The 24,571-nt window shown below is 44.4% G+C and overlaps 1 protein-coding gene and 1 pseudogene across 5 annotated transcripts in view; one reads left to right on the forward strand and one right to left on the reverse strand.

Annotated features, from left to right (window-relative positions):
* The window catches only part of STON2 (stonin 2), a 114,492-nt gene extending 109,721 nt beyond the window's left edge, over positions 1–4,771 (reverse strand). For 4 of the 5 annotated variants that reach the window (XM_011357110.2, XM_011357109.2, XM_011357111.2 and 1 more), the window contains exon 1: positions 4,599–4,771. The gene's annotated coding sequence lies outside the window, so the exon portion shown is untranslated. The remainder of the gene's footprint in view (positions 1–4,598) is intronic. The other variant, XM_011357112.2, reaches the window with a different exon arrangement.
* A 2,191-nt stretch (positions 4,772–6,962) lies between these two features.
* On the forward strand, positions 6,963–8,572 carry LOC105290111 (annotated as a pseudogene).
* The last annotated feature ends 15,999 nt before the right edge of the window (positions 8,573–24,571 follow it).

Raw genomic sequence — 24,571 nt, forward strand, 5'->3', positions numbered from 1 at the left:
TTCCCTGAATTCACAGCACACGGTAGTCCTTTTCATTATTTGTCTAGTGTTTCATTGGTATTTAACTGTTATTAATTTTGCATAAATATTATTCCCTTTCTCTCTCAAATTAGAGGCTGTGTCAAAAGACTAAGATGACACTTCTCTGAATTCCTCTTATATCTTCCTCAGAGCCTTGCACCCAGAAGATGCTCAATGCCATTTGCATGAAGCCACCTTCCAAAGATTTTACTGGGCCATTAACAATCTGCAAAGTAGCTTCACAATCCTCATTGCGACTGCATATCACGAAGAACATTGCCCATCTCTTGCCTATTAGTGAGGCCGCCTGAAAGCACAAATCCAGATTAGTACGGAGCCAGCCGGGGTGGCAAAGGTATATACGTGAACGAAAAATTCAAGGGACTCTGAATTTTCAATCCTGCTTTTCTATTATCTGTCTTCAGAATTTTGACCCTTTCTGTTATCACATTTCAGAAGGACAGCAGAGCACTAGAAGCCTACCTCCTGGAATTTGTACAGATGTAAAAAAAAAAATACATATGATAGCATTTAGTCAATATAAATATATAGAAAGGATACTATTTATCTAATGATTTGATATGTATATTTCTTAAATATCAAATTGCTGGATAAATGCTATGCAACGGGGAATTATAACACTTTCTAATGAATATGCTCAGGAAGGGATTTTAAATCCCTTCCTACTAGTCTAAGTGTTCTTTCCCTCACTCATGTCTAGGGTTTTATTTGCTGCATCTTTTGAAACTTTAGACCAAGTTTCCTGGAGACCTGAAATCGAGGGACTCGTGGTAGTTCATTTTAGAAATGACCAAGGGAAAGTAGCACCAAGGCCAAGCCTGCAGGAGGGGAAAAGTCATGCAAAATTACCCAGAGAGGGAAACAGATAGATCTGATCTACGGAGATGGCCTCAGGCCTCCTGGACAGAGGTTACAGTTCCAAGCTTTCTCATCCACCTCAGGCTGTATGCAGAATCCTAGGGGATTCTCCCGTCTAAAAGATCACACCTTTAAGGTGCTATTTTTCCATCAAATCTCAATTAGGAAAAGAGTCATTTCAAATCTCACTCATTTCATTTTATAGCTTGGACCGCGCCCCCAAGACATTTTTTATTTTATACAAATATATGCAGAATTTCTAATATATTCTACCCACACCGCAATGGACAAATATATACTCATCCCACCTTAAAACAAATATTTTAACCTGCTAGCCAGCACTCAAAATGCTGATCCTGAAAACCTGAAAATATTTCATGCATTCACACGATGTCTGCTGGGCAGGCATATCACTGATAACCTGGACCTTGGTAGAGTTCAAATTTTTACCACATCTAGGATTGAGAAAAAATACAGTAAAAAGAAAAGAAACCCTCACTATGTTTTATTTCTTGTGTCATGTACACACCAACATACTTTCTCCTTAACGTCCATTTTTGGAATGCTCTCTCATTACAGTAGTGAGTCACAGTTAAGGGAATTGTTGTGACTTGCACCACCCATTGGTATAAGCCAGACCATGGATGATCTTGGTTTCTCATGGGGTTATTTATCTTGGGGTGGGGGAGTTGATCACAATTTGCATGATCACATGGTACAGATGCTTATTCATGAGGGTGACCTAGAGTGAAGTGAGAAATTTCTTGGTCTATTTTAAAATCAGCTAAATGTCCACCCAGTGGGCAAATCCAGCTCCAGAAGAAATTAAAACTGGGATGATGATAAGTGTGACGGATCAGGATTAAAATATATTGGCTGGTGTGAGTGAGAGGTCTGGGGCCAGGCAAAAGGGTGTGCACTCAATGACAGGATGGAGAGTCAAGACAGAATTACAAGGGGAGGGGAAAAACTTGTACTCTTCTTGTACTCGAATTCTGTGAATTCTAGTTTTCATTTCCTCACTAGGCACTTTCCCTCCTACTAGGCCATAGCTCACTGTCTGCAGGAGGTTTATATTTCCCCAGCCACATGGTTTGGCCATGTGACTTACCTTGGCCAATAGCATGAGACCTGAAGTTATGTCTGTTACTTCTGAGCCATATTTGTTCTGTCATGTTTTCTTTTTTCCCCTTCCCAAAAAAGAAAACAACAATGGCCCAAAAAAAAAAAAAGATGTTTTCTTAAGCCTCAGTCAGTCCCAGACCAAAAACAGATGAGCAGAACCACAACTGACCTACATTGGACATGCAGCATAAGTGAGAAATAAATCTTAGCTGTTGTAAGCCACTGAGATTTGGAAGTTATTTGTTATTTAGCCTAAACTATTAGAGCACGTTTGATCTACCATATTTTCTGTCTGAAATGTCTTCTCTCCTCCATTCTACTCTTTCTTCCAATCCTACTTCACTGTCTGCACAAGAGACTGGCTCATCATTCTACACTCAGTTCAGGTGTTAATCAAGTCTTTCTTTCCCAGGTAAAACTAATCACTCTCACCTTTAGGACCTCCTCTGAATGCTACAGACCTGTAACGATGTCCCTGGAACCACGCTAGGGGCTTTCCATTCATTAGCATCCTTAGAATAACTCCTCTTTAAAATATATATAGAGAGAGAAAGTCCTCATTTTACAGAATGGCAGAGTTTGGCTCAGAAAAGCAAACGTGTCCAGGTTTCTAGAGTTCTCATCAGCCACCGGTCTGGCTCTGAACTAAGCAATTTTTCTTCTGCCCTCCATACTTCCCTCCTCCAGCAGTAAGCTTTCAGATGCTCCCACTCTTGGAGAGTAAAAGTCTCCTTATCAACAACTGAAAGAGCTGTCAAATTAATTTGACACTTGAAAGATTTGCATCTGTAAGTGGGCTTCCTACTCCGGAGAAGATAACCACTTTCTTTAGATGGATGTGTTTATTCTTAAGGCTCCTGGCAAAGGCCCTAGAGACCCTAGGAGAACTGGGGCATTTTGTCTGTGCCTTTCCCCAGGCCCTAAGCTATGGAGGTAGTGTCCCACTTATGTCACCCTAGAGAACCTTTGGAGAAGATCCTTTGGGTTTGTCACAGGGTAGGTTAAGCAGCAGAAGGTTGAGAATTCCAAAGGAGTCTACTCCATATTGATATTTTAGGTTTTAAAAAAGAAAAATGTATGGTGCCAAATGTTTGACTCTTCAGATTAAGCAAAAAAAGGAAAGTGACACATTGGCAAAGAAATGAACCAGACTGTCCAGGTCAGTCAGACATGGGAACAATCGCCTAAAGTGGCAACTGCAATTTCAGGTTTCTAGAAGCTGCTGGCATTTTGTTGTGTGGTTGGGCGCGCGTGCTCTCTCGCTCGCTCTCTCTCTCTCTCTCTCTCTCTCTCTCTCTCTCCCTCCCTCCCTCTTTCTCTTTTTAAACTTTACTTGTCTAAGGAAGGGGTAGAAAGTACTAGAACCTTCAAAATCGCCACCACCCCCCCAACACCACCAAGTCAGCCATACTAAGGAAAGACAAGAATTCAACAGAGTACCATGATATTCTCTTCACGGAACATTCGTATCGATTTTTTCAAGGGTTACAAAGGTTTTCTAAGATACTAGTTGGAAACCATTTCTCTCTCTCATCATTCCTATGGAGCACCTTTTTACCCCCTCTGGGGATATGTTACCTTCAAACGATACCATCGGTAACATTAATAGCATCTTTCCCCTCCAAGTGTAGAAAGCTATTCAGAGCTCCAACTGGTCGCTGAGCCAGTTTGGACACGTCTGATTTACTCTTTAAAAGACCATCCACTCCGTATAGTATTGAGTCCTGAGCGCTGTGCTCGGCGTTTTTCAGGCATTGCCTTATTTAATCCTCAAAACAACGCAGGTTTTGTAAGATGGGTGCAATCATCGTCACCACCTTACAGATTAGGAGAGTGAGGCACAGAGAGCATAAGAGACTGCCTAAGAGGAACGGAGGGACAGGCAGGGGCCAGTAGCTGCCCAAGACCACAGTTAATGATTCACTCAGCCCTCAGGGCTGCCGCACACACACTGTACACACACTCACTCACTCTCTCACTCACTCATCTTCAACTCTTTATCCCAGAGAGAGGCGGTGTCCGGCAAATTGCTTGGCAACGCGCTGAGAAAACTCCATCCAAACCCGGAGTCCGCCGCGTCCAGGACGCTTCTGGGCGCTGTCCAGCGGGCAGCGCGCCCGAGGCCTGGCTGGGGTCCTGTCTCTGGACACCCCCAAGGTGGAAAGGAACGCCAAGGCCTGGATTTCAGACGTGGGGGGGTGGCACCGTCCCCAGGGACACTTGTTGTCGCCTCCCCACTCAGGCCAAGGAAGATGTCCCGGGGACCTAGACCTTGGGGAAGACATGCGCTGGCAAATAGTATCTGAGTATGGGTGCGGGGTCTCAGGTGTTTTTCCCCCACATGTCCTGCACGCCTTAGACGGACTGACCTCCCGTCCTCCCACTCCCGGACGCCCGCGGCGTGAGGACACGTCGCCCCTTCCTCGGACTACGAACCAAGCAGGCGCCGGGGCTCCAGGGGCTCGGGCAGCACCGCGGCGCTAGGACCTCGCGGCCGGCCCGCCCCCCGCCCGCCCCACCTGAGGTCCCTCTCTCGCCCGCACGCTCGCCCTGCCTCTGAGCGGTGCGGTTACCTGTGACGCCGCCCGCAGGGTCCCGAGCGTCGGCCCGGAGGTCGCCGCGGCAGAGCCGGCGGGGCTGGCCCGGGGTGCCCCCCTAGCCCGGCCTCACTGCACTCAAAGCGATCCCTCCCGGGGCGCAGCGCCGCGGCGGGATCCCGACTCCGGGCTAGCTCACCGCCCGCCGGCTCCAGGCGCCGCTCCCGCCGCTCCTGATTGGCCGCGGCGCGCAGCCGAGCCGCGCCCTGATTGGTCAGCCGAGAGCAGGGGCGGGGGGAGGCTCCGGGTGCCGCCTGGACCTACTCCCAGCGCCGCTGGCGCCGCAGCCTCGCAGCCCGGCTGCACCCCGGGGCCTCGATCCAGAAGCTGAACCCGGGATCCTGCCCCTCTGCCCCTCTGCCCCGAGTGCGGCCGGCTGTCCAGGCACGGGGCGGAGTGCAAAGCATAGCTGCGAGTAGCATGGGGGTGGCGGGTTGTGGGGATCGCCTCGCAGTCTCTTCCATACCCCGTGCCACACAGCTCATTGGTGGGTATCGTTGCTTCTCCAGCCTCACTCCTACGAGAGATTTTGACTACCTGTTCATTTTGATACTTTCACTATAAAAAGGGCGTAGGACGCAGGGCAGTGCCTTGTGAACAGTGGGCGCTAAATTGGGTTTGTGGATTAATATTGGACTTTACAAACAATCTCTATGTGGTGCAATCTGAGCTCACAAAGGGGAAGCGTCTAGTCCAAGGTCCTGGTCACGTTCACACATTTTTAGGAATGAGAAAGATAGTGAGATTTTCGTTTACAGTGAACTTATACTTAGCTAAAGAGATGAGGCTGAATAATAATAACATCATAATAATAACAACAATATAACCCTAACGTTTCCCTCGCACATATTTTTTGCTGGGCATTTTCCCCAGTGCTTTACATATGTTAATTCAGAAACACAAGAAAGAGCTTTCATAAAGATGTCCATATGTCCTGTAAACACATGGACAGGTGACATTAGTTCTGAGTATGCAGAGGTTTTCATCAGGAAGACACAGTCACTCCATACTGCAGTAAAGAGGCACAATTTAGAATGGAGAGTGACTGTTGAGAATTAAAATTATTCTCATCTTCCATTTCTTCTTCCACCGTCTTTAGTCCTTCCAACATTTTCTCCCACCTGCACCGAACCTTTTAAAAAGTAAAAACAACCACTATAAATCATGATGCCACCAGAACTTTGTTCCGCCACTCATAAAAGGACACCCCTCTAAATGCCCAGAAAGACGATTAGAAATAAATAGCACAGTTTATATTTTAGAACCTTTGACTTTGGTTGCACTAATGTCTTGAAAGCAAGTATGTAACTATTTTCCTACAGTTATTCCCCCTTTAATTCTATTCTTCTATGTAGTCAGAACACTTCAGTGAGAAATTTAGCTTGGTAGAGAAGTAAAGACCCTACTGAAATCCAGCTTGACCCACTCTTAACAGCCACTCTGGCCCTAAAGTGAACTTAAAGTCATTTACTTTGAGGAGCCCAAGATCCTAGAAAGAAATTAGCTCAGTTTCCTCAGTTTAGATCAATGGGCAAACAATCAATTCACCTTATATTGAAAAGATGAACTGGGCATGGGTGGAGCCTCATCTGATGGGAACACAAGAACACACAGACTATGTGAAGATGGTTCTTTCACCAGCATTGCTCTCCAAGCATCAGAAGCACATGGAGATGTCAGCCCATCGTGCCAGTTGCTCACTTTCCATAGCTGTGGCTTTTACCAATGTAGAAGTTCCATTAGGATTAGTCACACTATCACTCCAGAGAAGAAAGGCTATTTCAGCCAGAGAACCAGGTTCACCCAAGATGATTTCTTAAAGTGATCAACCCTGGTTATATCACATTAAACTCAGCCCTCTGGAAGGATGAGAAGTGAAAGAAGAATCTGGATCCTATGATATCCACTCTGGAATCTTCTTATGGGCAAGAACTGTTAATGCATCTATCTATCCCACCTAGCAAAGCTGTGCTTCGTTCTGTCTCCTGCTTCACATTTCTCCTCTGCCAGCTCCTATTTAACACTCAAGACACAACTAAAATATCCTTTCCTTCGTGAGGCCTACACTAACTCTCCCAGGCAAAGGTGGTGATCCCCTTGCCTGTGTAATATCCTCATCACGGCACTAACCAACAGCATTCTAATGATCAGTTTACATAGCTTTCCATCCAACTAAATCTCTCCCATATCTAGCCTAGTAAATGAAACACAGTAGGTACTCACGGGGTGGGCAGGGCATGTCTGACTTTTCCAGAAGACCTGGATAGTGCCTCTGGGCCACACTGAGCCGGCTTTGGGCATTCTTCATGTCAGGTCTCTTTTTCTTCTGCTGAGTCAGCTATGGCAGCCATGAAGACCATGACCCCCAAGGCCAAGGTGGCCTGAGCCCAAGCAGCATTGGTGGTCAGCATCAGCAGGGCCAGGGGCAGGAGGGCTGCAGGATGTGCTAAGGACCAACCTGGGGCCCAAGGGCACCAGGAGGATGATTGTTTATGGTTCCAGAGCATCAAGCTTACTAAAGATGTCAATATGCTGCTTCAGGAGATGCAAATTCAACACCCAAAGGCCTACTTAACAACAAGAGTAGCCATAACGCAGGATGACGTAACTGGTGATGGGACCACTTCCAATGTCCTGGTCATGGGAGAACTGCTACAACAAGCTGATCTCTACATGGCTGAAGGTCTTCATCCCAGAGTAAAAACAGAACGATTCGAAGCTGCAAAAATAGAAAAAAGGCACTTCAGTTTCTGCATGTTAAAGTAAGCAAAGAGATGAGCAGGGAAACAGTCATTGATGTGGCCAGAACATCTCTACCTGCTAAAGTTCCTGCTGAACTTGCTAATGTCTTCTTAACAGAGGCTGTAGCTGACTCCATCTTGGCCATTAAAAAATGAGATGAACCTATGGACCTCTTTGTGGTTGAGATCATGAAGATGAAACATAAATCTGAAACACACACAAGCTTAATCAGAGGTCTCATTTTGGACCATGGGCACGGCGTCCGGATATGAAAAAAATAGTAGAAGAAGATGCATACATTTTCATGTACAATGTGTCACTGGAATGTGAAAAAACAGAAGTACATTCTGGCTTTTTTTTTTTTTTTACTAGAGTACAGAAGAGAGAGAGAGACTAGTAAAAGCTGAAAGAAAACTCATGAAGATAAAGTTTAAAAAATAGAGCTGAAAAAGAAAGTCTGTCATGACTCAGATAAAGAATTTGTTGTTTTTAATCAAAAAGTAATTGACCCATTTTCCTTAGATGCTCTTGCAAAAAAATGCATAGTAGCTCTATGCAGAGCTACAAGGAGAAATATGGAAAGGCTGACTCTAGCTTGTGGTGGAGTAGCTCTAAATTCTTTTGATGACCTAAATCCTGATGGTTTGGGACATGCAGGACTTATCTATGAGTATACATTAGGAGAAAAGAAGTTCACCTTTATGGACAAATGTAACAGTCCTTGCTCTGTCATGTTATTGGTCAAAGGACCAAATAAGCACACATTCGCTCAAATCAAAGATGCAATAAGAGATGGCCTGAGGGCTGTTACAAATGCTGTTGATGATGGCTGTGTAGTTCCAGGAACCGGTGCAGTGGAAGTAGCAATGGCAGAAGCCCTGATAAACAGAAGCCCAGTTGAAAAGGGCAGGGCTCAACTTGGAATTCAAGCATTTGCTGATGCATTGCTCATTATTCACAAAGTTCTTGCTCAGAATACTGGTTTTGACCTTCAGGAAACACTAGTTATAGTTCAAGCAGAACATTCAAATTCAGATCAATTTGTGGGTGTGAATTCGATCGCAGGTGAGGCAATGGTAGCAGCAGAGATAGGCAGACGGAATAACCGCCGTGTGAAGAAACAGCTTCACTCCTGCACTGTGATTGCCACCAACATCCTCCTGGTTGGTGAGACCGTGCGAGCAGGAACGTCTTCTCTGAAAGGTTGAATTGAAGCTTCTCTTGTATGATCTGAATCATGAAGACTCTACAGAGCAATCCTAAGAATGCAGCTATAGGATTTTTATCTGAGCTTCAAATGATTTTCAAAGGAATATTCTTTTCCCAGGTGAAAAAAAGGAGAGAACACTGACACCTATTCAAATTCCAAAGTCTGAAATTGTAATTACGGTATTTTTTTAATTGCACTCAGTGTACACATGAAAGCAGGCCATTTTCACCGAGTGAACAGGATGTTTTGCTTTAGCTTCAGTGATAAAAATACATGTTAGAAATCATGTTATCTACTTTATTAAATATTCCTTGAAAAACAAAAACAAAAAACATGGTAGGTACTCAGTTAAACTTGAACTGATTGACTTAAACTCCCTAACAGGCTAATAGGGTGGCAATGGGGGGCCTGGGGCCAAACCTCCATCCTGGTCAGCAGGGCAGCCTCCAGTTCCAGGCTGGATGGGCATTGGGTGTGGGTTAAAATGATCATCCATCCAACCCAAGAGTAAGTCAGTAGTTTCTGTATGTCAGACTCTGTCAGGTAAAGGGAAGAATAAATTCTCAAATGCACACAAGAAGAAATTGTGCAGCTGATGTGGAAAACAGTTTGGCAGTCCTCAGTTAAACATAGAGATACCATATGACCTGGGAATTCCACTCCTAAGTATATGTTCAATAGAATTAAAAACATATACCCACACAAAAACCTCTACATAAATATTTACAGCAATGTTATTCATAATAGCTGAAAAATGCAAAGGACCCAAAGTTTCATCCACTGATGAATGGATAAACAAAGTGTGGTATATCCATAGAATGGAATCTCATTCAACAATAAAAAGGAATGAACAGTGATACATGCTGTAATATGGATAAATCTTAGAAACACGCTAAGTGAAAGAAGCCAGATACAACAGGCCACATATGGTATGATTCCATTTAGATGAAATAGCCAGAAAGGCTAAATGCACAGAGACAGACGGCAGACTGGTGGGTGCCAGGGGACAGGTGAGGGGGAATGGGCACTGACTGCTTAATGGATCTGGGGTTTCCTTTTGGGGTGACGAAAATGTTCTGAAATTAGATCGTGGTTATTGCTGCACAACTTTGTGAACATACTAAAAACCACTGAATCGTTTTTTAAAAATGTACACAGCATGCATTCAGAGAATGTGAAAACTGTCACTGAAGGATGTTAGTGAAATGCTAAAGTGTAGGAGCTAAAAGTGTAAAAGTGTGGAGGAACAGAAAAACCTATAAAAAAAACATTAAAAATTGGCTTGACCCCATCATGCTCCACCTTCAGCAGCCCGGAGTGGACTTACTCCTTTGATTTGCATTGTCCAATTGAACAATCTTTGATGATGGAAATGTCCTTTATCTTTATTTAATATGGAAGCCACTCGTCAGATGGGGCTATCAGACACTTGAGATGTGGTTAATGCCACTGAAAAACTGAATTTTAAATTGTATTTAAATTTAAATAGCCACATGTGGCCAGTGGCTACTATACTGGCAGGGTAGCATTTGCTGGTTTAAAAGATTAGAGCCATCCTAACTGGAACCTTGAAAAGACACTAGAGGGCATGGGATTGAGAGATCCAGTCTTTACACTCCACACCCCAGTCCAACCCCGAATCCACTAGAAATCCTTCAATAAGATCTCACTGTTGCCAGGCTTCATCCTTCTATGAACTCTTAATAAACTTCAGTCAATAATACAGTGTTTTGTTTTTGTCTTTATGGCAAGGTGTTTCCATTCCACAAGTATTTATGAACCGAGCACTTTATGGAACTCTGGGAAGAGAAAGAATTGTAGACAATGTCAGCCAGATTCCAAAGGGTTGGTCTGGATAAGGCTGAGAAGAAAGGGCAAGAGAAGTCCCTTCCCAGGACCTGGCTCCTTCCTTTCTTCCCTCCAAGGTCCCCCTGTCACACATGCACATACGCCTCCAAGTGGGAAATCTTGCTATTAAGATGCTGACATGGTGTTGAAGAATCTTAATTTAGATTTCCTGTTTCCAACACAAGCTTCATTAACTCCTTCAATACACCTTCCAGTTCACCTTGATCTTTCCTTTCCATGAACTTTCATTGAACTTGATATTAGTAGAAGGTAATGACTTTCTAAGTGTTCTTCTGTAATATGATATCCCCACAGCAAGAGTCATTTGTTGTAGAATGAATATTTTGTGCCAGAACAGTTTTATGGGCTGTGAATTAAAAGAAAGACAGAGTCACTGAGTAGATTAGCGCCTGATGAGGAGACACACAAAGAAATTGTTCTACAGAGTTTGGCTTAGATGTATAGGAAGGTTCACTGAGAGCACAGAGCCAGGAGCATCTGAACGCACACGAGCAGAAGTTCTTTACTCTGTGCCGGCACTCGAGGCAGTTACTCCCTCTCACCATGGGGTAGTCACACCTGTTCTACCAGGGCTTTCAGGCCATTGCTCCCCAATGCCGACAGGCTCTTCTGGTTGACATCTGTCCTGTCTTTTATCTGCCCAATGTGGTGACATCATACTTTCCCTGCTCAGTCATCAGCTGTGTAGTTGAGGGATGGACATTTCTGGTGTGAGTGAGCCCACTCTTCTCATCTCTCCTGTCCTCCCCGTTGGTGGTGGTGTGTGGCAGGAGTGAGTGCAGCCAACATCAAAAGAGATCGCATTCTAGGAATGCAGCAATGAGAACCTCAAGAGTTCAAGAGCAGACCTGATTGGAAGATGCGTCGTTCTACCTTGATCAGGTTACTGTGAGATTCAGATGAAATTATGTACCTGAGAATCCTTTGTAATCTATCCAATTATACACAGAAACTGGTTGTTTTTATTTGTCTCATTTTACAGATAAGAAAACTAAAAAGGAGGAAAGTGAAATGACCTCCCAAGATAAAGAGGCACCGTGGGAGTACTGTTGGGGAGGAAAACTCTGATTTCAGACGACCTGGGGTTGACAGCACTACCATCTCCTAGCTGTATGATCTTGGCTTGGTTTCTGAGCCCCAGTTCCATATTTATAAAGTGGGGACAATAATACATCTATATCAGAGGTTTTGGGGAGCACTGAATGAGGATATGCCTATGAAGAACTCAGCACTATGCCTGGCATGTAACAGGTACTTGATAAATGTTGTCTATTATTGTTATTGTTATTATTATTATTATTATTATTATTATTAATTATTTTACAGAGCTACAAGTACCAGGGGCCTCAGCCCTGCTGTGCACTAAAAATGAGTGATAAAAATATTTTCAAGGCAAGATCGCCAGAAGCTGCAGTGATAAGTTAGAGAACCTGGCATTTGAGAGACAGCGTAGCAGATAGGTAACAGCACAGACGTGAAAGCCAAGCAGTCTGGGTTTGAATCCTGGCCCAGTAACTTAATTGTTGTCAGACCTTTGGCAAGTTACGTAGCCTTGCTGGCCTCAGTCTCTTCACCTCTAAAATGGGTTCTTGAGAACAGTGAATGAATTGACATACATCAAGTATGTACGACAGTACCTGGCACATAGTGCTAGGAATCATTAGATATTATTAGTGATATTATTCTGAATTCATTTAAAATTAAAAACAAAATTTGTTCTCAAAAATCTCAATGGGGGAGAGGGGAATGGGCATGAAGATATACACTTCTTTGTGCTCTTAGCTGTGATGTTCCCTTTACCTGAAATTCCTCCTTTTTGACCCAGAGAACCACCACGTGTTCTCCACCGTTCCTTCTCTCATGCTTCCATCCCTCAAACAGGAATCCTCCGCTCTCCTTTTTACTCATCTGTGTATTTCCCGACAGCCTCAATAAAAGTTTCTTCGATGGAAAGGTGAAAGAGAGTAAGGGGGATGCTTTTAAACTCTGGTAGTTTGCAGACAAATACAGAACTTATGTCCTCCCTCTCAGAGGATGAGGGATTGGTGAGGACTTGGGGAGATGATGCCTCTTAAAACGAGGAGGGAAAAACACAAAGAATGACAATCCAGTCTTTACCTGGAACCATCTCCAACCCCCATGGCCACGTCCTCCTGGGTTGGAGAGAAGCTATGGTGATAAAGCAGAGTGGACTGTGGACCCAGGACAGCTCCTGTCTGAATCCCAATTCTGTCATTCGACAACTGTCCTCTGAATCAAACATCTCTGAGCCTATTTTCTCGCCTGTAAAATGAGGGTAACGCCAGCCTCGAGGGCTAATTTTGACGACGAAATGAGACGATGCTGCGATGCCTGACGCTTAAAAACTGATCAGTTAATGTCTGTTAAGGAAATAAATTGGGCCTTAAAGAAGCAATACCATTGTCGAATGAAGCTATATTGTCCTTGAAGGCACAGTATTGCTTAAAGTGGCCTCGTGCTTGTCATCATCAGTGCACCATTCCCTAGGTCATCACAGAGGCCTTCACACAGCTTCTCAGACTCTCAGTCTGAGATTAATCTGCAATCAAGACACCCAGGCAGGCGGGGATTTGGCAAACCCCTTCCCCAAACCCTTCTCCTCTCCAGCTGGCACAGAAACGCTCCGCATTTGCAGCTTCCATGGCAATTACAAGAACCTACTCCCTTTTATTGTTTTTCTTTTCCCAACGAAAAGAAATCACATGATTTCAACAGGAAAAACAACTCTGGAATTGGAGACCATCTGGATTGAGCCAGGACTTTCTGGTCCCCGTGTCTGAACCCCTGGAGGGAAAAGACATTCAATGCTGGCAGGATGGGGGATGAGCTGGACAAGAAGCATGGCCAGCACATGCTCATACCAGGCTGGCCAACTGAGCAGGTTGTGTTTCAGAATTAAAAACAGTCCGATTCTAACAAACTAGGAGCTCATATTTACTGAGTGCTAAGCACCAGGCCCTTTATAGGCGTTGCCAAGCTTAATCACAACAATCCAAGAAGAGCGTGTATTATTTGCATTATACACCAGTGAGGAGAATGAGGCTCCAAGAGGCTAAGGGATCTCTTGGGATCACACAGGAGTCAGGGGCTTTGCTAGCATTCCACCCCTTTTGCAAGTCCCCGAAGCCCATATGTGATCTCCTAGCCCCTGGTACAGCAGAGCTTCCAAACCCTAAAGTGCATAGCAGCTCTCCTGGGGGCTTGTGAAAATGCAGATTCCGATTCCCTCGGCCCAGGGTGGGGTCTGAGGCTGCATTTCCAACAGATTTCCAGGGGATGCTACAGCTCCAGAGACTTCAGTGGCGAAGGTGAGAGCAGTGGTCTTGACCTTGGCTGCACATTGGAACCCCCTGGAAGTTTTCAGAATGCTGACACCTAGGCCCCATCTAGAGACCCTGATTTTGTAGCTCTACCCCACTGCACAGGACTCTGCTAATGCATCCCGGTGACTCAGTGTGCCATGAGGGCTGAGACCACCCTTCTGAAGGGAGGCAATGTCTGTGGGCTCCTGAGGACACAGGGTCACCCTGGGCTTCCCTTTCCCAACCACAGAGACATCCATGGCTGGGCTTTGAGGTCACCCTTGAAGAGGCTTCTCTCTCAGTAAACTCCCAGCCTCGGAAGAGGCCAGAGCCGCCACCTGTTTCCTTGAAATAGTTCGCAGCTGTGCTGGGTGACCTCACCACAGCTCTGCCTCTGCTGTGGGCCAAGCTGTGATCTGGGAAGCCCTCTCCCAGGTCATTTAGTCAAGTCGGCTTCGGGGTGCCCCCGTGTGTCTGGGGCAGTGGGGGGAGCTGGGAGAGAGCTGGGCACAGGAGAAGCTGCAAGGCTGGGGCTCATCAGGGCGGGGGCTTCTGGGAAGGACCTGGCCACCTCAGGGACCCCTGTGTGAGAGCAGCTGACAGCCTCATTCCTCACCTCCCTCTCAATACTTGGGAACCGATGAAATTACAAGGAGTTCTCCTCCTCCCTTTAAGCGTTGCATAAACAAACATTGAAGTGCATAAGGAAGAAGGGAAAGGCCTCTCTTCTGCCCCTCACACAACCCAGAGGCAACCACAGGTAGCAGTCAGGCTCATATTCTTCCAAATCTTTTTCTAAACATAAATATGTGTATTTATTGCATGCACACGTAATACTATTTTATAAACAAAAACGATCAAGCAATATTACTTTGAACACTATCTCAGATATCCTTTCCATGCCCTAGTTATAAATACTTATAAATTATTTTAGTGTGTCTCAAACTTGTCTGGAAATCAGAATCTCTTGGGGACACTTTTTAAACATAAATACTCACTCCAGACCTGCCAAATCAGGATTCCTCAGGAAGAGGCACGGGAAGCTTTTACGAATTTGTTTTTAATAACTGTCTCAGGTGGCTTTTTTTTTAAGTTTTAAATGTTTTGTATTGAGATATAATTAACATGTAACATTGCATTCCTTTTAAGTATACATCTCAGACGGTTCTTATGGAAACTGTCTTGCCTTTTTAATAGTTGCACTTGTCTGATATAAGCCTATTCCATCGTTTGTTAGCCAATCCCCAATTGTTGAATATTTAGGGTATTTCCAGCTTCTTTCTTCGTGCTATAAACAATACTACAAACATACACATGCTGTACAGGTACCTATGTGTGTGTTTTCACAGCATAGTTTTCAAGGAGTGAGAGAGCTAAGAGCCAGGCTTACTTGGAACTTCTTTTCCCAACACGCGTGTTCACGTTTGAATCATGGAACCTCCTGACAGGACGAATACTGAACGTCTACATAGTCAAGACCAGAACTGTCCAACGGAAATATAATGTATGTCACAGACATCATTTAAACATTTCAGCAGCCACATTCATTCTAACATTTTCTTTAACCTGATAGATCAAAAATATCATGTCAACATAGAATCAAATAAAAATTATGAACGAAATATTTTTTATTTCTTTTTCACATGAAGTCTTTGAAAATGGGTGTGAATTTTACACTTTACAGCACACCTCACTTGGACTAGCCACATTTTAAGTATTCGATCATCGCAAGGGCCAAATGATATTGTTTTGGACAGCACAAATCTAGGCTTTTTATTTTATTTTAGAGAGGACAAGGGACAAACAGTTGTGGAGCAGCTACAATCTACTTGTCCCTGAAGAAGCATCTAATATTGATAACTGCTCACAAAGAATCTCGGTGGACAGGGGTGACATGTTTGCGGACAATGAAACTGAATGAAAAGTTAAAGACATTTTCTCTTCAGAATGAATCTAAGAGGAAGGCAGGATATGGGTTATTATGATGCCTGTTATTTCAACTTGAGGTTGATAATTTGCCAAGATCACACAGCCCACAAACACAGAGGCAGAACTGGAATCATGTCTTTAGACTCCAGGACCTATGCTTTTCTTTTATCCCACACATCTCTCTCTACAAGGCAGTACAAGGCAGTTATTCAAAGTCCATCCTTTTATAGTGGTTCAGGGAGAGCTGTCAGCAAATTAAGTGAATTATTAGAAGCCACAAAGGCAATTTATCTAAATTGTTGATATTCCGGAGACTCCTTGTAAAAACATGTGTGCTACTGCCCCTTGGTGGAATCTGGAGTTATTGTAAGCCACTGGTAAATGCATTTGTGGACCTTTCTAGTCCATTAATGGAGTATATAAAAATATGACGACTGTTTCACAGAGGTACTTGAAATTAAAAAAAGAAACTGATTCTTCATACTGGGAAAAGTTCGGAATTGCTGCAGTAGATTCTCCCGTCTTAGACTATCAAGAAACAGCCACACACAGATCCTAGTGGCAGGTTCTGTTTCAGATACCTCTTTTAAAAAAATTGAGCTATAATTGATATGTAATATTATGTTAGTTTCAGGTATACAGCATAATAACTTGATATTTGTATGTATTGCAAAATGATCACCACAATATGTCTAGTTAACATCTGTCGGCATACATAACTATAAAATCGTTTCTCTTCTTGTGATAACTTTTAAGATTTATTTTGTTAGCAACTTTCAAATAGATGACATAGTATTATTGCCTACGGTCACCATGCTGTGTGTCTATCTCCATGGCTTATTTATTCTATAACTAGAAACTTGTACCCTTTTGATCCCTTTCACCCATTTCACATTCCACCCACACCGCACACACTCCTCACCTAGGGCGACCACCAATTTGTTCCCGGTATCCATGAATTTGTTTTTTTGTTTGTTTGTTTTCATGTGTTTGTTTTAGATTCCACATATAAGTAAGATCATACAGTATTTGTCTTTCTCTGCCTGACTTAATTCACTTAGCATAATGCCCTCAAGTTCCATCCGATGTAGCAAATAGCAAGATTTTATTCTTTTTTATGACTGAATAATATTCCATTATATATATGTGTGTGTATATATACATACATATCACATTTTCTTTATCCATTCATCCATCAATGGACATTTAGGATGTTCCTATGTCTTGGCTATTGTAGATAATGCTGATATGAACATAGGGGTGCAGATATCTTTCTTTATGCATGGATAATTGTACTTGGTTATATCTTAATTTCAAAGTTTACTAGTGGGTGTGTTAGTGTGTCTGTTCTCTAGCTCAGCTGTCAGCTCCTCAAGAGGGGAAGACTTGAACCCCTTTAAGGCTGGGAGCATTCTGGCCGCTTGAATGAGTAGTGTTGATTGCCTGGGGGAGCGGGCAACAGTGGTTTAAGGGCACAGAAAAATAAATACAGTGCTTGTAATGGAATCTATTGATTTTGCCTGCTCAGAATCCTTTTCTCTTTCTCCCCCACTCACACAGGTTTAATGAGGCTGTTAATCAAGTGCCCTGCCCTCCCCTGCTTAAGGGGTGGGCCTAGAGATTTGAATCTTTCTAGAGTGACAGAAAGAGAGTGCTATTTCTCTCCAACAGCTGGGCTAACAATTTCAGTTAGCTAGATAGAGCATTGGAGCTGTCTGCTTCTTCAGCTTTTCTTGGTGTAACTCTGAAACCCACACTCTAATGATAAATTCCTTTTTTATTAGAACTAGAAATGTCCACAAATGCATTTAGCATTTTCAACAGAACAAACTAAAATATAACGTGTTACCTTTTAATTTAATTTTGCTTCGGTTTGGAAATTCGAACAAGTTCTCATAAGTATCAAAAAAATGGAAGACTTCCAATTGCTAAATGTAACACTAGCTCTTTTACCCCCTAGAGGTCAAAATGATAAACAACTACTTTGACAAAAATTGTCTTAAAAATTTGGTAATCTCTAAGGGTGTGGGGCGCCAGCCAGAGATGTTAGGTGAGGACATGGAGAGGCCCTTTGTGAAGAAGGGAAGTGGCTTCAAACTGATGCCTGTTCCAGCTGGAAAACTAGAAGTTCAGCCTCCTGGCGCTGGAGCCGCATGTCATACCCACTTCAGCCATTAACCATGACTGCAGCAGGCTGACTTGGTAGACATGGTTCTCTGTCACCCAAGAGAGACCCAATACCAACGCAATGATGTCACCATTTTTGACTGCTAATAGCTGTGGACATGCTCCCTTGTTCACAACGCTTCCACACCCTATGAAAAAACGTCAGTGACCCTCTGTGGATTTTTTTTTCTGTTGTCATTCATGTTTCTATACAAATCAACCATCACCAAAACACCCCTGGCAGTGGCTTTTGGATGAAGCTATAGGTTCTATCCAGAGTGAAACCAGAGCTGAGTCCACGAGTCCATGGTCAGCACTCGACACTTGCTGATGGCAACTTGATGACTAAATTTAGATAAGATCTTAACTGAGGCTTCCTCCAACTGGGTGACAACCTTAATGACAGAAAGGGGAAGGATTCAGCAAATCGAATGAGTAAATTGCTCCTCATTGGCTTATGATTCCCCATGCCTAGAAAATGAGTCACTGAAGATAGGAATGTGTGTGTGTGTGTAGGGGGGGATTTTGGCCTTAGAAACTTTGCCCAAGGACAGAAGTTACTGTGACAGGTGTGAAAACTTGTATAAACCACAATGTGAATAAACAACATATGGCTGGCTATGCAGGGAGATGAAGAGAGATGAAAACAGGGATCTAGGCAGTCTTATTTTCAAGCTCCACACAGAGTTTTAACTCTTCCAATTGTGGAGATGTTATGGAAAAGCCCCTTGGTGGTACCCCGTACTCCCATGCTGTAGAAATGGAAAATGGCGTTAAAAGGCACTTATTTCATCAGGTCCTTAAATTAACTTGAGAGAATCCTTCCGTTGGTGACATAAAAGTGAAACACTACTGATTTCGCTAGCATTCATATTTTTAAAAGATACACCCAAAAGCATAAATGCTAACTTTACATTCAAATTTTTTACTTTTAATTTAATGTTTAAATAGACGACCCAATCGCATTGTTCAGGATATTCATTCAAAAACGTAAGTCTAATCTCTGTCCTATTGTAACTCAGTTTTCTTCCTTCTAAGTACTCGAATGTCACAAGTGCCACATATATCTTTTCTGTGATAATTTAAATACATACAAATACATATATCTACTTATTCTTCCTCTCCATTTTTACAAGAATGGCACCACTTTGTAAACATTGTTTTAGTCCTTGCATTTTTTTTACTTAATGTATTTTGGACATCTCATCATATCAGTACATAGAGGGACTCCTCACTGTGTGTGTGTGTGGTTACATAGTATCATATTCCCTGAGTGTAAAATAATTTATTCAACCAGTCTTTTCTGATGGATGCTTAAATGATTTCCAGTCTTCTACAATTATCAACAGTGTTGCAATCCTTTACATCAGTGAGGACCATGTAGTCCTCAAAAAAGTTAAAAATAGGTTCTTGGCAGGGGCAAAGACATATTTCTCCTTTATTTATACAGATATACATATAGTACACAAACAGATATTCAGTATATCTGTGGTATTAAAATTTTATAAGGGTATCAGGGACAATTGGGGGAAAATATCTAAAATGATTCCTTAAGATACTAACAACAAAAAAAAGTGGAGAAACAGGAACACTGCCTCAGCTCAGTCCCCACTGTCATAAAGAACATGGGATTTCAATGTCTGGCTTAGACCAGGCATTGCACATCCTTGGAACTGTGTGTATTACCCAGTGGAGCAAAGCTGGGATGCTGGTGGCAGGAGGAAGAGGGTGACTGTCAGACATTTCCCTGCGGTTTGTAGCCTTGAGACTGCCAGCATGTAGGTCAGGGGGCACCTTACCAGGAGGACAGGGACCCTGCAAGCATCCCTTAGACTTTGCATAGGTCAGTGCGATGAATGAGGGAAACAGCTTTCCAGCGATAACCTTGCCTCTTTCTTAAATTATTCAGAAACGTCTGAAATATTAACGTTTTCTCTTGACTTTAGAGTATCTGGATTTTTAAAAATCCTCACAAATGCTGTCACTCAGTAAAAGTCTATTCTCCTGCACGCCACCCCCCCCCCAGCCTTCATTTATTCATTTTGCACTGGTAATGGTTTAGAATAACTCTTAACCTTCTTTGTGTGTAATTACAATTGACAGTCTTTGAGGAAAAGAGGCTTGAAGGGGTAATGAATTTTCAAGAAGAGTAGAACATAATGTTCTCAATAATAATAATAATAAAAGATAAATTTGATGAATGACTAAATAGACAGGAGAAATTCTTTCATAATGCTTACATATATCAGATCACCACGATGTACTCATTCACTATGTCAGAATTTTAAGCCAGTGTCCCTCTCTAGTTCAGGGCTGGTTAACACGCAGCAGCATCTTGTCCCCTGAGGGCACCGGCTCTCCTTGCTGCGGCTCAGGACCCTGCTCTGGGCGTGGCTCAGGCGGAGCCAGGAAGCCATTTCCCTCCCCAGGCCCAGCTGCTTCCTTTCTCTGTCCACCAGACTCGTCTCCCTCCTCCAGACCGATCGCCAGCCCTGGGGCCGACCCCACTTCCTGTGTCTGACTTGAGACGGGCAGATTCTGTCCTTGTTGTTCATCAGGAGCAGAGGCGGGCCGAAGGGTTGGCCAGCTGGGTGGAACCCTACGAGCGCGAGGGGTCAGAACATGTCACCGAAATGCTAAAACCACCCTTGAAATACAACCAGATGAAGAAAAGTGCATTTACAAGAATTCCTCTCAGGGAGAGCAAGCCCTGCGACTGGAAGGGTTGCTTCAACTGTGTCTGGAGGAAGGGGCAGGACCCGTCACCCGCCCAGGGGCCCGGTCTCAGGAGCCCTGGCTGGCTGCCAGCCCCTTCCAGCGGGCTGGGTCCTGTTCAGACAGGGCATTTGTTTTCTGCATGAGATGCGTCTGTTCAGGACAAGAGCTCAACTGCTCAGAACAGCAGAGAGAGGCCGAGCTGCCCTCCTCTGTTGCCCTCCTCTCCCGCTCTGCACTGTAAATGAATTTGAACAAATATTTAAAGACTATTAATTGGAAATATCTCAATTATTAGCTACCTAGGGCATCCAGATCCAGTCATAATCAGTTTTCATATTTTTTTAAGCCATCCCCCCGTTGTTTTTTGGGAAAGTACATTTAAAAAGAAAAAAAGTTTTCTAATTATCACTCCAGTCCCAGAAACCATAAAGGAAAAAGACTGATAAATTTGACTATGTGACCAAAAAAGATATGCATGACTCACAATGCCATGAGCACAGTCAAAAACAAACAAACAAAAAACATCAAGCTGGGAAAACATTTTGCAGTGCATTTTGCAGTGAAGGGCTAATTTCCTTAAGACACAAAAGTTCAGAGAAATCAGTAAGGATAAACAATCTAACAGGGAAAGGGAGCGAACGCCGGAACAGTTCACAGAGGAAGAACTGCATGGGACGTCTAGTACGTGGAAGATGGTCAACCTCGCTCAGAAAAGAAGTGCAAGCTAAAGCAACGCCGAGTGCACACGGGGGGAGGCTCCCTGGGGAATTTCTGAGTCGCCTGCAGCTGGAGACGGCTGGCTTGCACACCGTCAGCATCGCGCATCAAGTGCCGGCTTCTCTCTGCTTCTCGGCTTCTCATGGGTGTGGAGAGAGCAAGGTGAGGTCTGGGAAGCGGCGAACGGGCGGACCTGTGGAAGCCGGTCTTCGTTTGTCACGTCACTGCACTCAACAGCCGGGTAGACGGGACGACGACTCGTCAGGTTGCCATCGGCAGCCTCTGTCCCCCACTACCTCGGGGCTTTAAAAAACAAAACGCACCGTGAGAGCTGCAAGGAGGTGGCATCGATGATGCCGAATAAGAGGCCTAGATGATAAATACGAGTTTTGAGGATGGAAAAACGACCTTCAGGGAACACTTTCAGTCTGCCTCAATGGCCAGATATATAGATGCAGGGGGTGAGGACGGGGTGGGGGGCTCAGTTTGAGAACCAGCGCTGTGTTTGAGAGGACCCAGCCTTGTCTCAGGATCTTCATGGGAAAGAACTCACCACTGGACAAGAAAGGAGACATTATTTTAGTGAGCGGGAGAGTCTACAACCATATCTGAACCCTCCTGGGGACACTAAGAACTAACAGAAAGACCCTGAGATGGATCCAGAGTTTTCACAGAGAGAGTGGAGCTGGAGCCATAGAAGTAGCCTTTTTGTTACTGTCAGCGTTATCATATTTCTGCTTCTAGTGTGACAGTCTGACAAAATGCAGGTTTCGATGAGAGAGAGGTAGAGAAGGAAGGGCCAGGTCGTTAGAATTCTGAGCGGCAAGCTTGGGGAGGGCCGTGACCTGTAGCGGTGAGCCATAGAGGGTTCTCGAGCAGAGGAAATGCATGTTTGCTGCAAATTGTTTAAGGAAGACTCGTCTGGTGCAGAGCGGAGATCAAAGGGGAGGAGGCATGGAGACTGCTACTGATGTGACTGGAACATCTTAACAACCAGCGTGATAAAAGCAGAAAAGGAGAGGATGGAGGACTTGCGACCAAACACAGAGGAAGCAGTATTCCCTCTGCCTCCGGCCCGCCCCTCCTTTTCCTCGCTGACTCCAATCGTCCTGCACACTCCAGCTCCTGTTTCAGGCAACCTCCCCTATCTGCCGTCTCCCTTCACCAGCCAGGAGCTGTAGGCTTCACCTGTGTGCCCGACCTTGGCCATAACTCCAGTACCCATTACCCACTGGGCTGAAAGAATGGCCTGGTCTGTCCCTTCTCCAGACTGTGAGTCTCTTAGGGTCAGTGAGCTTGATTTTTCATTAGTATAGTGTGTGCCCAACACACATGGTATTTGTATTCGTGGGGCTAGAAAAGAGGGAAGAGTCTAAAATACCTTTTTTTGGAAAAAAAAAAAAGTCCGTAAGTCCCATTTTTTTTCCTCTCTCTCTCTCTCGTTGTTTTTGTTACATCTTTATTTTTTCTTATTTCATCTTAAAAATCGAAAGTAGCACAGGTATGTATGCAGCATAGGTGTAAGATGATGATTCTCAACTTTCAAAAAGTTATCATTCCCCTAAGGAGCCTTTTTTAGACTCCTCCCCCCGGCCCCCTCCTAATCATCCTTTCCCTTTCTGCTGCCCATAAATAAAATTTTAATTCCACACATATACTGTATATCTGTTTATGTAGTGTGGTCCTGTGGAGGGTGACACACCGTTGTAATATCCAAGACTTTTTCACATACTTCTCCCCTCCCCTCTAAAAACCAATTTTCTGCCCCTCGGGGGCCATGTCACACCCACTGAGAATGCATGGCGTATGGTGACTACATTCACTTTCTAGGACTGTTGGAACAAAGGACCACAAACTTGGTGGCTTAAAACAAGCAAGAATTTATTCTTTCACAGTTCTGGGGCCCCGAAGTGCACAATCAAGGTGTCAGCAGGGCTGCGCCCCCTCCAGGAGCTCTGGGGGAGAGCCCTTCCTTGCCTCCGCTGGCTTCGTCTGATGGTGGCTGCATCTCTCCCATATCTGTCCTTGTTCTCACGAGGACTCTCTTCTGTCTGTGTCAAATCCCCCCTCTCCTCCGCCTTTCTCTTATAAGGACACCTGTCATTGGATTGAGAGCCTACCCTGATAATCCAGAATATCCCACCTCGAGAGCCTTAACTTTTTCCAAATAGGCCACATTTACAGGTGCCAGAGTTAGGACATGAAAATATCTTTTTGGGAAGCCACCATGGAACCCACTACAGTGACTGAAATGTGTTAGGTGGCAGGGGACATATCACTTGTGTCAGTGACACACGCAAGAAGGCTTTGTGTACACAACTCACGCTGCTGGTCCACTGTTCTTACAAAGAGTTACAATGATTTCTTATGGGAAGCCCCCCACCCAAAGACACGGGTTTTTTTTTCCTCGTCTGCTTTCTGTCAGATGTAGCCCTTTGACGCCCTCTAGTGTGGAAGTTGTGGTATCACAAAGTCTTCATTTTCAGAGGAAACAACGCACAGATTTAAAATGATTAGCTATGTTAGGCGAAGATAGAAATCGAACAACAAGAGGAACTTGGAGCATCCCTATTATAATCCAGCACAGCTCACCGTCCACCCTTGAGAGAGGCAAAGCTGGGCCTGTGTCGTGGATTCGGGTTCTCCTCTGCACTGCCCTCCCCTGGGGGAGGGAAATGGAATAGGGATAGCCTTGTGTCTCCCTGCCACAAAGCCCCAAGACAGGGTGAGGCGCTTTCAGGAATGAGGAGACATCGAAAACTTCTTAGTTGTCAGTTTTTAATAAGTAATATAACTAGGCGAGACTTGAAAAAAACTTGAGCGAATACCCTAACTATATTCCTTGAGTTTTTCATCACTATGTCCCATGACAGTATCAAGCTACTGGATGAAAAACGATACATGCATCAAGGCCCGTTTCCCAGATGGCGCACCGGGATCGGTGAGACAGCAGCACCTCCAGCGACGTCTGCGGTCCGGGGAACCCCCACCCCCCACTTCCATCGGAGTTCTCTTTCCCACACACGGGTCTTGTACGTGATAAGCCTCGAGGCAGTACTGTGTGGAATTGTCACTCAGAGTGGATCTTGGTTTCTTTTTCATGGTGGTTTATGTACTAATGTTTCCTGCTTTTCGATTTGCAAAGGGCTTTGTCGCTTCAAGGGGCCGCCTTCAAAGTCCGCCGCTCTTCCCGGAGTGCAGCGCCCCCAATGCGGGGGAGAAGCCGGCATCCCTGAGTCCGCCACAGGACCAGAACGCAACTGCCAGGAGCACTT

The sequence above is a fragment of the Pteropus vampyrus genome, unplaced genomic scaffold, assembly GCF_000151845.1.
Source record: "Pteropus vampyrus isolate Shadow unplaced genomic scaffold, Pvam_2.0 Scaffold32, whole genome shotgun sequence".
NCBI lineage: Eukaryota > Metazoa > Chordata > Mammalia > Chiroptera > Pteropodidae > Pteropus > Pteropus vampyrus.